Source organism: Lampetra planeri, chromosome 55, assembly GCF_965212315.1.
Source record: "Lampetra planeri chromosome 55, kcLamPlan1.2.h2, whole genome shotgun sequence".
NCBI lineage: Eukaryota > Metazoa > Chordata > Hyperoartia > Petromyzontiformes > Petromyzontidae > Lampetra > Lampetra planeri.
In genome coordinates this window covers 5,314,286-5,327,866 of record NC_136161.1, presented here as the reverse complement: position 1 = coordinate 5,327,866, position 13,581 = coordinate 5,314,286, and the positions used below count along the sequence as shown (strand labels likewise).

At 50.5% G+C, this 13,581-nt stretch overlaps 1 long non-coding RNA gene across 1 annotated transcript in view; it reads right to left on the bottom strand.

Moving 5' to 3' along the window:
• The window catches only part of LOC144735573 (uncharacterized), a 2,685-nt gene extending 381 nt beyond the window's left edge, over positions 1-2,304 (bottom strand). The window contains exon 1 of the long non-coding RNA XR_013588655.1: positions 2,068-2,304. This is a non-coding gene — a long non-coding RNA (uncharacterized LOC144735573). The remainder of the gene's footprint in view (positions 1-2,067) is intronic.
• Positions 2,305-13,581: the final 11,277 nt, after the last annotated feature.

Below are 13,581 nucleotides of genomic sequence, written 5' to 3'. Positions count from 1 at the left end.
TTCACAAAGGGGCTTCCCGGTTCGAATTGCCTCTGGCCGCCCCGGGTTAATACTGCGGTTGTGTGTGCATAGGTGCCGCTTGCTAACGGCACTTGACCCAAAAGTCTGTTAGAGGCTATACGGGGCATCTTTGTATGTTCATAGGTGGCTACTCGCTACTAACAGCACTTGCCCCAACAGTCTGTTAGAGGCTATACGGGGCATCTTTGTATGTTCATAGGTGGCTACTCGCTACTAACAGCACTTGCCCCAACAGTCTGTTAGAGGCTACACGGGGGATCTTTGTCTCTGTTCATAGGTGCTGCTTGCTAACAGCACTTGACCCAAAAGTCTGTTAGAGGCTATACGGGGCATCTTTGTATGTTCATAGGTGGCTACTCGCTGCTAACAGCACTTGCCCCAACTGTCTGTTAGAGGCTACACGGGGGATCTTTGTCTCTGTTCATAGGTGGCTACTGGCTAACAGCACTTGCCCCAACAGTCTGTTAGAGGCTACACGGGGGATCTTTGTCTCTGTTCATAGGTGGCTACTGGCTAACAGCACTTGCCCCAACAGTCTGTTAGAGGCTACACGGGGGATCTTTGTCTCTGTTCATAGGTGGCTACTGGCTAACAGCACTTGCCCCAACAGTCTGTTAGAGGCTACACGGGGGATCTTTGTCTCTGTTCATAGGTGGCTACTGGCTAACAGCACTTGCCCCAACAGTCTGTTAGAGGCTACACGGGGGATCTTTGTCTCTGTTCATAGGTGGCTACTGGCTAACAGCACTTGCCCCACCAGTCTGTTAGAGGCTACACGGGGGATCTTTGTCTCTGTTCATAGGTGGCTACTGGCTAACAGCACTTGCCCCAACAGTCTGTTAGAGGCTACACGGGGGATCTTTGTCTCTGTTCATAGGTGGCTACTGGCTAACAGCACTTGCCCCAACAGTCTGTTAGAGGCTACACGGCGGATCTTTGTCTCTGTTCATAGGTGGCTACTGGCTAACAGCACTTGCCCCAACAGTCTGTTAGAGGCTATACGTCTCGCCTCTGCCCTAAGAACACTTGACCACCCCCCCACACCCACCCACCCCCACACCCCCACCCACCCACCCCACACCCACCCACAACCACCTACCCCACCCCACACCCCCACCCACCCACCCACCCCACACTCCTCACCCACACACTCCTCACCCACACACCCACACCAACCCCACACCCACCCCACACACACCCCCAACCCAGCCCACACCCACCAACCCCCACACCCCACACCTACCCACCCACCCACCCCCACACCCACCCCACAAACACCCACCACCCCACCCACCCCCACACCCACTCCACTCCACACCCATCCCACCCACACACCCACACCACCCCACCCCACACACCCCACACACACCCCCACACCCCACCCCACCCACCCCACACCCACCCCACACACACCCCCAACCCACCCCACACCCACCAACCCCCACACCCCACACCTACCCACCCACCCACCCCATACCCACCCCACAAACACCCACCACCCACCCACCCCCACACCCACTCCACTCCACACCCATCCCACCCACACACCCACACCACCCCACACCACACACCCCACACACACCCCCCACACCCACCCCACCCACCCCACACCCACCCACCCCACACACCCCCAACCCAGCCCACACCCACCAACCCCCACACCCCACACCTACCCACCCACCCACCCCACACCCACCCACCCACCCCACACCCACCCCACAAACACCCACCACCCACCCACCCCCACACCCACTCCACTCCACACCCATCCCACCCACACACCCACACCACCCCCACCCCACACACACCCCCAACCCACCCCACACCCACCAACCCCCACACCGACCCACCCACCCACCCCACAAACACCCCACAAACACCCACCACCCCACCCACCCCCACACCCACTCCACTCCACACCCATCCCACCCACCAACCCCGACACCCCACACACACCCACACCCACCCACCGCACACCCACCAACCCTCACAAACCCCCACACACCCACCACCACCACCACACTCCCCGCCCATCGTCTCGCTCACCGCGGTGTGACCGTGGCGTCGGTGCCTCGCGCCTCGCCCCAGCGGCCACCAGTCAGGAGATGGGGACCTTGTAGGAGACGCTGGGACGTCGTCGGAGTCTCGCCAGGCGGCCCCCGAGGCCCCCACGCGGCCCACGGCGTCCGAAACGCGTCGAGAAGGCGGCCATGCGGCGCACCACGTGATCTCCCGCCCGGCGCCTCGCCACGGTCACGTGACCGCGGACACGTGACGGGGCGGCTGTGACGTCGGGTGGGGGAGGGGGGTGGGAAAATGGCGTCAGCTTGCGTCGATGAACGGAGGCGAACAATGCAAAGGTCCACCGCGTAGCCTACGGTGGAGTGTAGGGGCAAGTGCTGCTCGTGTCATAGGAGAAGAAAGTGGGTGAGTAAGTTGATGATTGGGTGAGTGAGTGAGTGGGTGATTGAGTGAGTGGGTGAGTGGTTGAGTGAGTGAGTGGGTTATTGAGTGGGTAGGTGGGTGAGTGAGTTTATTGTTTGGTGAGTGGGAGGGTGAGTGGGAGGGTGAGTGGGTGGGTGAGGTGAGTGGGTGATTGGGTGAGTGGTTGAGTGAGTGAGTGGGTGATTGAGTGAGTGGTTGAGTGGGTGGGTGGGTAGGTGAGTTTATGGTTGGTGAGTGGTTTAGTAAGTGGGAGGGTGAGTGGTGGGTGAGTGGTTTAGTATGTGGGAGGGTGAGTGGGTGATTTGTTGAGTGAGTTGATGATTGGGTGACTGGTTTAGTGAGTGGGTGGGTGAGTGAGTAGGTGAGTGGTTTAGTGAGTGGGTGATTTGATGAGTGAGTGGTTAAGTGAGTTGATGATTGGGTGAGTGGTTTAGTGAGTGGGTGGGTGAGTGAGTAGGTGAGTGAGTTTATGGTTTGGTGAGTGGTTGGATGAGTGGGAGGGTGAGTGGTGAGTGAGTGCTTGAGTGAGTGGTTTAGTGAGTGGGTGATTTGTTGAGTGAGTGGTTAAGTGAGTTGATGATTGGGTGAGTGGTTTAGTGAATGGGTGGGTGAGTGAGTAGGTGAGTGGTTTAGTGAATGGGAGGGTGAGTGGGTGGGTAACTGAGTGGGTGAGTGGATGAGTGAGTGGTTTAGTGAATGGTTCAGTGATTGAGTGAGTGAGTGGATGAGTGGTTGAGTGAGTGACAGGGTGAGTGGTTGGCTGGGTGAGGGAGTGGGTTTGACCCCACCGTCCGGGTTCGACTCCATGGACTGTATCATGTTAAGGCACCACCATAAGGACCCTGGGTATCACAAGCGAGGCAATTTACACCTTCCCAGCCACCGTGACGATGATGAGAAAAAGAGACGCAGACTACAAATCTATAGCAGCAGGCATCGTCAGGGTCGGGAACGAACCCTGAACCTCCTGTCCACCAGGAGAGGGTAGTTAACATCTCATAGCCACCGTGGTGATGATGATGATGAAAGAGAGACGCAGATTCAAAATATACAGCAGCAGGCAGTGTCAGGGTCAGGATCGAACCCACGACCTCCTGTATATCAGGCGAGGTAGTTAACATATCCTAGCTACCGTGATGATGAGAGAGACGCAGACTCCAAATATGTGTCAGGGTCGTGATCGAACCCACGACCTCCTGCCCACCAGGCGACCGTGGTGATGATGATGAGAGAGAGAGACACACAGATTCAAATATACATCAGTGTCAGGGTCGTGATCGAACCCACGACCTCCTGTATTCCAGGCGAGGTAGTTAACATCTCCTAGCCACCGTGATGATGATGATGAGAGAAAGACGCAGACTCCAAATATACAGCAGCAGCAGGCATCGTCAGGGTCAGGATCGAACCCACGACCTCCTGTACACCAGGCGAGGTAGTTAACATCTCCTAGCCACCGTGATGATGATGATGATGGAACCCACGACCTCCTGTACACCAGCCGAGGTAGTCAACATCTTCCTTGGACACCTGCGAAGGCGACGTGGTCGTCAACACGTCTCACCACAAACGTCTTGGAAGACGCCGACGCAGAGCAGGGCGATGAGCAGCACCACCTTGAGCTCCATCTCCACGCTGGGTCCTGTCAGAGGCACGGGTGTCGGAACGTCGGGACGGCTAAGATCCCTCACACCTTGGGTGCCGGTCGAGTGAGTGGCGAACGGCGAGTCGACTCCGAATTTATATCGCACACAGAGAGAGAGAGACACACACAACACAATACAAAGGTCCCCTGGGTAGCCTCTAACAGGATGCAGGGGGCAAGTGCTGTTGGCGAGGATTGACACCTGCCAAGGCCGGCACGGCACACGAGGGGGGTTGCTGGCCAGCACCACACCCGGCCGCCTTTGTCTCCCCAGTCATTTGAGGCTGAGTCGACCTAGGGGAGGCCCCGGTTCAGATAATCGTCACGTGGTGGTGTTGGCCGTGAGCGGGAATCGAACTCGGGTTGCTGGGTTCGTAGCGCAGCGTAGCGCTAACCACTACACCCCACCGCTCCCCGCACACACACACGTACACACACACGTGCACACACACACGTGCACACACACACGTACACACACACACGTACACACACATGTACACACACGTATACACACACCTACACACACACGTACACACACACACACGTACACACACACACACGTGCACACACACGTACGCACAGACACACGTACACACACACACACCTACACACACACGTACACACACACACACGTACACACACACACACGTACACACACACGTACACACACACACACGTACACACACACACACACGTACATACACACACACACGTACACACACACACGTACACACACACGTACACACACACACGTACACACACACGTACACACACACACACGTACGCACACACGTACACACACACACACGTACACACAGACACACACACACGTACACACACGTACACACACACACACGTACACACACACACAGACACACACACGTACACACACACACACTTACACACACACAGACACACACACACACACACTTACACACACACACGTACACACACACACGTACACACACACCTACACACACACACGTACACACACACAGACACACAAAGGGTCATTCCTCAACAAGGCGCGTGCGTGATCCCAATATCACAGCCAGCTTCCTCCCACTCGCGGGGGTCACGCTGGTAGAGGCACGGGGAGACAATGGGGGCCGACCCCCCCCCCCCGTGTCCCTTCCCCACCCCCCATCCCCCCCCATCACCCCCCTATGCCCCCCCCATCGTCCCACATGCCCCCATGCACCCCCTCCCCATCCCACACATCTCCCTCCTCCCATGCCCCCTCCCCACCCCCCCATGCCCCCCCACACCACCCCCCCATGCCCCCCCATGCCCCCCTCCCCATGCCCCCCCACCCCCCCATCCCTCTCCCCACCCCCCCCACCTTCCCCCCCATGCCCCCCCATGCCCCCCTCCCCCCACCCCCCACCCCCCATCCCCCCCCATCTCCCCCACCCCCCCCCATGCCCCCCCCCACCCCCCATGCCCCCCCCACCACCCCCCCATGCCCCCCCCATGCCCCCCTCCCCCCACCCCCCCCCATGCCCCCCCCCCCCACCCCCCCCCCTGCCCACCCCCCCCCACCCCCCCCATGCCCCCCCCACCCCCCCCCATGCCCCCCCCCCCTCTCTGGGGGCTCACGGGGTGGAGGGGGCTCTCTCGCGCTGCTCGTTTCCTGCTGCGAGGGGAGAAACGGGAGCGACGCGCTCGACAATGAGGAGGGGGGGGGGGGTCCGTTTCCTCGGCGCTACCTGAGGACTCTCGAACACAAAGACAAAGGTCCCCCAGGTAGCCTCTGGCAGGGCTGCTGGGGCAAGTGTTGTTAGTAGCGAGTAGCAGCAGCTACCTATGAACACACAAAGAAAAAGGTCCCCCGTGTAGCCTCTAGCAGGGCTGCTGGGGCAAGTGCTGTTAGTAGCGAGTAGCAGCAGCTACCTATGAACATACAAAGATAAAGGTCCCCCGTGTAGCCTCTAGCAGGGCTGTAGGGCAAGTGCTGTCTTTGTAGCCTCTGGCAGGGCTGTAGGGGCAAGTGCTGTTAGCGAGTAGCAGTAGCGCCTATGAAGGAGACAAAGATAAAGGTCCCCCAGGTAGCCTCTAGCAGGGCTGTAGGGGCAAGTGCTGTTAGCGAGTAGCAGCAGCGCCTATGAAGGAGACAAAGATAAAGGTCCCCCAGGTAGCCTCTAGCAGGGCTGTAGGGCAAGTGCTGTCTTTGTAGCCTCTGGCAGGGCTGTAGGGGCAAGTGCTGTTAGCGAGTAGCAGCAGCACCTATGAACATACAAAGAAAAAGGTCCCCCGTGTAGCCTCTAGCAGGGCTGTAGGGCAAGTGCTGTTTGTGTAGCCTCTGGCAGGGCTGTAGGGGCAAGTGCTGTTAGTAGCAAGTAGCAGCAGCACCTATGGACATACAAAGACAAAGGTCCCCCGTGTAGCCTCTAACAGACTGCTGGGGCAAGTGCTGTTAGCGAGTATCAGCACCTATGGACATACAAAGACAAAGGTCCCCCGTGTAGCCTCTAACAGCCTGTTGAGGCAAGTGCTGTTAGTAGCGAGTAGCAGCAGCAGCGCCTATAAAGGAGACAAAGACAAAGATCCCCCATATAGCCTCTGACAGACTGTAGGGGCAAGTGCTGTTAGCGAGCGCCTATGAAGGCCGGCACGGCACACGAGGGGGTGGGTGGCCAGCACCACGCCCGGCCGCCTTTGTCTCCCTCAGTGTCGATGTTTACTACACTACACCGCTACAACCAGGTAACTAATTTGAGGCTGAGTCGACCTAGGGGAGACCCACACACACGCACATACAAAGACAAAGATCTCCACGACCTCCTGGACACCAGGCGAGGTAGTTAACATCTCCTAGCCACCGTGATGATGATGATGATGAGAAAAACACAGACTCCAAATCTACAGCAGCAGCAGGCATTGCCAGGGTTGGGTTCGAACCCACGACCTCCTGCACCCCAGGCGAGGTAGTCAACATCTCCTAGCCACCGTGATGATGAGAGAGAGACGCAGACTCCAAATATACAGCAGCAGCAGCAGGCATCGTCAGGGTCCGGATCGAACTCACGACCTCCTGCACACCAGGCGAGGTAGTTAACATCTCCTAGCCACCGTGATGATGATGAGAGAGAGAGACGCAAGCTCCAAATATACAACAGCAGCAGGCATCGTCAGGGTCGGGATCGAACCCACGACCTTCTGTATACCAGGCGAGGTAGTCAACATCTCCTAGCCACCGTGATGATGATGATGAGAGACGCAGACTCCAAATATACAGCAGCAGCAGGCATTGTCAGGGTTGGGATCGAACCCACGACCTCTTGCACACCAGGCGAGATAGTCAACATCTGCTAGCCACGGTGATGATGATGAGAGAGAGAGAGACACAGACTCCAAATCTACAGCAGCAGGCGTCGTCAGGGTCGGGATCGAACCCACGACCTCCTGCACACCAGGCGAGGTAGTTAACATCTCCTAGCCACAGTGATGATGATGAGAGAGAGAGAGACGCAGACTCCAAATCTGCAGCAGCAGCAGGCATCGTCAGGGTCGGGATCGAACCCACGACCTCCTGTAGACCAGGCGAGGTGTTCAACATCTCCTAGCCACGGTGATGATGATGAGAGTGAGACGCAGACTCCAAATATACAGCAGCAGCAGCAGCAGGCATCGTCAGGGTCCGGATCGAACCCACGACCTCCTGCACACCAGGCGAGGTAGTCAACATCTCCTAGCCACCGTGATGATGGTGGTAGTGGTGGAACCCACGACCTCCTGCACACCTGGCGAGGTAGTCAACATCTCTTAGCCCCAATTGAACTCGCAAGGCAAAAAGGCTGACGTAAGGAGCAATGGACGCTCTCAATTATTAAAATGTTATAAATTATGATGATCATTATCATTCATACAACACGTCTTTTTGACGTGTGGCCACACGGGATGCGGTGACACGGGGTGGAATGTGCGCTCCTCCCTTTGTTTCCCGTGCCCATGTAGAGCCCCCTCCACGCCGTGCCTGATTTCCAGCGCTGGATGAAACTCTTACGGGGCTTATCTACTCGGTTCTTTCGGTAAAGTCACGTAGAAGGGAAGTAATAAAATAATAAAAAATAAAACATATTATTATTTTATTATGTTTTATTTTCATTATTTTATTACTTCCCTGCTACGTGACTTTACCGAAAGAACCAAGAAGATGAATCCCTGCAGTCACGAAAGCTTTACATCGAAATTTAACTCGCTGTATTTTATGTACCGTGCCAAATTTGACTCGGATGTTTATCAATTCTTACGGGGCTTGTAGCGTGCGTTATAAAGGGGGTCATAAAATAGACTGGTCAACAACAAAAACAACATTTTTGTTGTTGTTGGTTCTTTCGGTAAAGTCACGTAGAAGGGAAATAATAAAATAATAAAAATTAAACATAATAAAAACAAATATGTTTACGCAAGCAGCCGTCCTCAGGTGAAGAACAGGTCTGTCGGAAAGACAGAAAGACATTCAGACGCTGTCTTTCCGACAGACTTGTTCTTCACCTGAGGACGGCTGCTTGCGTTGTGGCCGAAACGTCGTGAGAATTATTTAATTATGTTTTATTGTTATTATTTTATTATTTCCCTTCTACGTGACTTTACCGAAAGAACCAAGAAGATGAATCCCTGCAGTCACGAAAGCTTAAAATCGAAATGTTTTAGACTAATTTCAGGGTGCTGATTCCAAATCTGATCTCAGATTTGCTCTATCACATCTCATTTTTATGCTATCGGCATACTCCTTTTTCATTTATTTTACCCGAAATTAACTCTGTCACTTATGATTGCAAGTTGTTGCGAGTCAGTGACTGCTTTAGTGTTCAAATATGGTGCTGTATTTTAGGATAGTGTGTTTATAATATCATTGTATGCAGATATCCACATTTATTTAAGATTTTTCTTCTGCAGTTTTTATTGAAAATGCAATATTTGATATCTCAAAAATGTGATAGACAAAAACTGATGCCAGATTTGGAATCAGCACCCCAAAATTACCTTAAAACCGTTGGAATACCTTATGCCAGAAAAAGTGTGTTGACCAGTGTTATAGTTATACTGGTAGGAACCTCCTGGTTACACCAGCCCACAGGGGATTATTGTGTCCGTCCGTCCGTCGTGCATCCAAAAATGGGAGGAGTGGGGCTGGGTGGAGAGGGGAGGGTGGGGAGGGGCTGGGTGGGGAGGGTGGGGAGGGGCTGGGTGGGTGGGGCTGGGTGGGGAGGGGCTGGTCACCCCGTGGTGCCCTTATAAAACTCAACGTTTAACCTACTCACGCCGGCTTTTGCCCGCCCTCACAGTCGGGCATATTTGCGGAATACACCACGCCGCAGTGTATGGTGTAGTGTATAGTGTAGTATACTAGTACAGCACTAGTGTGTAGTGTAGTATATGGTGTAGTGTATGGTGTAGTGTATAGTGTAGTATATAGTGTAGTGTATGGTGTAGTGTATAGTGTAGTATACTAGTACAGAACTAGTGTATAGTGTAGTGTATGGTGTAGTGTATAGTGTAGTGTATAGTGTAGTGTATAGTGTAGTGTATAGTGTAGTGTATAGTGTAGTATATAGTGTAGTGTATAGTGTAGTGTATAGTGTAGTATATAGTGTAGTGTATAGTGTAGTGTATAGTGTATAGTGGAGTGTATAGTGTAGTGTATAGTGTAGTATACTAGTACAGCACTCGTGTATAGTGTAGTGTATAGTGTAGTGTATAGTGTAGTATATAGTGTAGTATTTAGTGCAGTGTATGGTGTAGTGTATAGTGCAGTATACTAGTACAGAACTAGTGTATAGTGTAGTGTATGGTGTAGTGTATAGTGTAGTGTATAGTGTAGTGTATAGTGTAGTGTATAGTGTAGTGTATAGTGTAGTGTATAGTGTAGTATATAGTGTAGTGTATAGTGTAGTATATAGTGTAGTGTATAGTGTAGTGTATAGTGTAGTGTATAGTGTAGTGTATAGTGTAGTGTATAGTGTAGTATATAGTGTAGTGTATGGTGTAGTGTATAGTGCAGTACACTAGTACAGCACACGGGTGTGTTGGAGAGCCAAGCCACAACATTTACAATCTGAGTGTACGACGTTTCGCGAGTAATTGCAACCAGCTTCATCAGGCGACAGCCAGATTTGTGGAGAAGTCCACTTGTTTCGTTCCTTATATAGAGGCGTAGATGTGGTGACCACGCTTCTGCGCCCTTGCGCAAAGTGCGGGTGGGGGGGAGATTAATGAGTCAGAGTACATGATGCATGCGCATTATGCGAGCCCTTTGATCTTGTTTAATCGGGGTGCCCCCCTTTGAATCATCATCAACAATGTTTTTTGTTGTTGTTGTTGTTGTTGTTGTTGACCAGTGTATAACACTGGTCAACACTGGTCAACAACAACAAAACAATTTTTTTCTGGCCTGGACTTTTGCAGCTGTTCTAAACTAATTTCAGGGTGCTGATTCCAAATCTGATCTCAGATTTGCTCCATCACATCTCATTTTTATGCTATGGGCATACCCCTTCACCCGAAATTAACTCTGTCACTTATGATTGCGAGTTGTTGCGAGTCAGTGACTGCTTTAGTGTTAAAATATGGCACTGTGTGTATTAAAATAGCCGTGCCAACGGTAATCCCTATTGAAGTATGGTGGCCTGTTTTAGCAAGCATTTAAACAATGGATTATTTTATGATTCGCTTCCACGCAGCACTAAGGTGGTAGCTATCGGAACGGTTAAAATTATTTATTTTAATTTAGACAGATTCTCTAATTAGTCTTGGCCAGTAGTATCTAGTTTTGCACAGAACTCTAACATCATCAAAATCACCATGGGAACCTCATTTGCCAGTAAAAATATGATAAATTTTTTTCACCCTTCAATCTGGCAACAAAACTGACAGCGTTTTTACAAGGAGTCATGTTTACATAGACCACAATACCTGCGGTCATAATGCAAACAAAAACATAACTCTGATAATGTATGCACTGTCCTTGAAGTTGATTGGTCCACACCCGAGACAGCTTTCCTTAGAGCCTAGTCTCACATGGTGTTGAACCAGATGACGCCAAAAGGCGTCTCGGATGTGGACCAATCAACTTCAAGGACAGTGCATACATTATCAGAGTTATGTCTTTTGTTTGCATTATGACTGCAGGTATTGCGGTCTATGCAAACATGACTCCTTGTAAAAAGGTGTCAGTTTTGTTGCCAGATAGAAGGGTAAAAAACTAATTATCATCAAAATCAATTGAGTGGCCTTGTTGGCACGCGTGTGCTGCTACTGCTGTCAGTTGTGTAGGCGCGTATTTATAATTTATCTGATGTCTTTTAGTCTTGTGCTGATATGTGCAGTTCCTATGATTGCTTTTTCATTGCTTTCATGGCTTTATTTTGGTGATTTCGAAAAGTTTATTGGTTTGGCCATGTTTGTGTTGTTGTAGTACAGAGTTAGACTGATGGCCTTAATCTAAGTTGTCTTGTGGTTGTTGTTGTTGTTGTTTGACTTTCATGGCTTTATTTAGGTGATTTTTGAAAAGTTTTTCGGTTTGGCCATGTTTGTGTTGTTGTAGTACAGAGTCAGACTGATGGCCTTAATCTAAGTTGTCTTGTGGTTGTTGTTGTTGTTGTTTGACTTGCATCCCACTGGGATTTTTGCAACACAGCGTTGGTGTGCGGTGTTTTTTTCTGCAATATTTTGCTGTCTTTTCTTGGATTTTCTGTTTGCACTTAGTCACATATTCACTTTAAGATCTTTTTTTGTTCAGTTTTTTTGTTTGTTGCGGTTGCACCCGATTCAAGAGCCGAATGGCTCACAGGGCTACACCTAATACATGAACTTGAACTTGATCATTCGTCCTGTTCACCCAAAATAGCATTTGTCACGAGTGGAGTTAATCCTGTACACACCTTCGGCAATACATATTTTGGACCAGATGTGAATTTTTCTATTGTTTGTACCGTGCCAAATCTGAAACCGCCAAAGTAATTCGAACGATCACAATGCCGTACATTTCGGGAGCAATTGATAAACATCCGAGTCAAATTTGGCACGGTACATAAAATACAGCGAGTTAAATTTCGATTTAAAGCTTTCGTGACTGCAGGGATTCATCTTCTTGGTTCTTTCGGTAAAGTCACGTAGAATGGAAGTAATAAAATAATAACAATGAAACATAATCAAATACAATTCTCACGACGTTTCGGCCACAACGCAAGCAGCCATCCTCAGGTGAAGAACAGGTCAGACGCTGTCTTTCCGACAGACTTGTTCTTCACCTGAGGACGGCTGCTTGCGTTGTGGCCGAAACGTCGTGAGAATTATTTTATTATGTTTTATTTTTATTATTTATTATGAATCTTCTTGGTTATTTCGATAAAGTCACGTAGACGAGATGAATCTTCTTGGTTCTTTCGGTAAAGTCACGTAGAAGGGAAATAATAAAATAATAAAAATAAAACATAATAAAATAAGTCAGACGCTGTCTTTCCGACAGACCTGTTCTTCACCTGAGGACGGCTCCTTGCGTTGTGGCCGAAACGTCGTGAGAATTGTATTTTATGATGTTTAATTTTTATTATTTTATTATTTCCCTTCTACGTGACTTTACCGAAAGAACCAAGAAGATACAGCGAATTTTTCAAACGTAGTCCTATGCGGGCCACCATACTTCAATAGGGATTACCGTTGGCACGGCTATTTTAATACACACAGTGGACAGGAAGGACACGATCAAGGGCTCGCATAAAGCGCGTGCATCATGTACGTTGACTCATTAATCCCCCCGCCCTCCCCCCACTTTGTGCAAGAGCGCAGAAGCGTGGTCAACACATCTACGCCTCTATATAAGGAACGAAACAGGTGGACTTCTCCATAAATCTGGCTGCAGCCTGATGAAGCTGGTTGCAATTACTGGCGAAACGTCGTACTTAGATTGTAAATCTTCTTGGTTCTCTCGGTAAAGTCACGTAGAAGGGAAATAATAAAATAAGAAAAATAAGACAGACGCTGTCTTTCCGACAGACCTGTTCTTCACCTGAGGACGGCTGCTTGCGTTGTGGCCGAAACGTCGTGAGAATTGTATTTATAATGTTTTATTATTTTATTATTTCCCTTCTACGTGACTTTACAGAAAGAACCAAGAGGATGAATCCCTGCAGTCACGAAAGCTTTCAATCGAAATTCAGATTGTAAATGTTGTGGCTTGGCTCTCCAACACACCGGTGTGGTGCTGTACTAGTATACTACACTACATACTACACTAGGCACTACACCATACTACACTATATACTACACCATACACTACACTCTGCGCTACACTATACACTACACCATACTACACTATACACTACACTATACACTACACTATACACTATGCCATACACTACACTATACACTACAATACACTAGTGCTGTACTAGTATACTACACTATACACTACACTATACACTACACCATACTACACTATACACTACACCATACTACACTATACA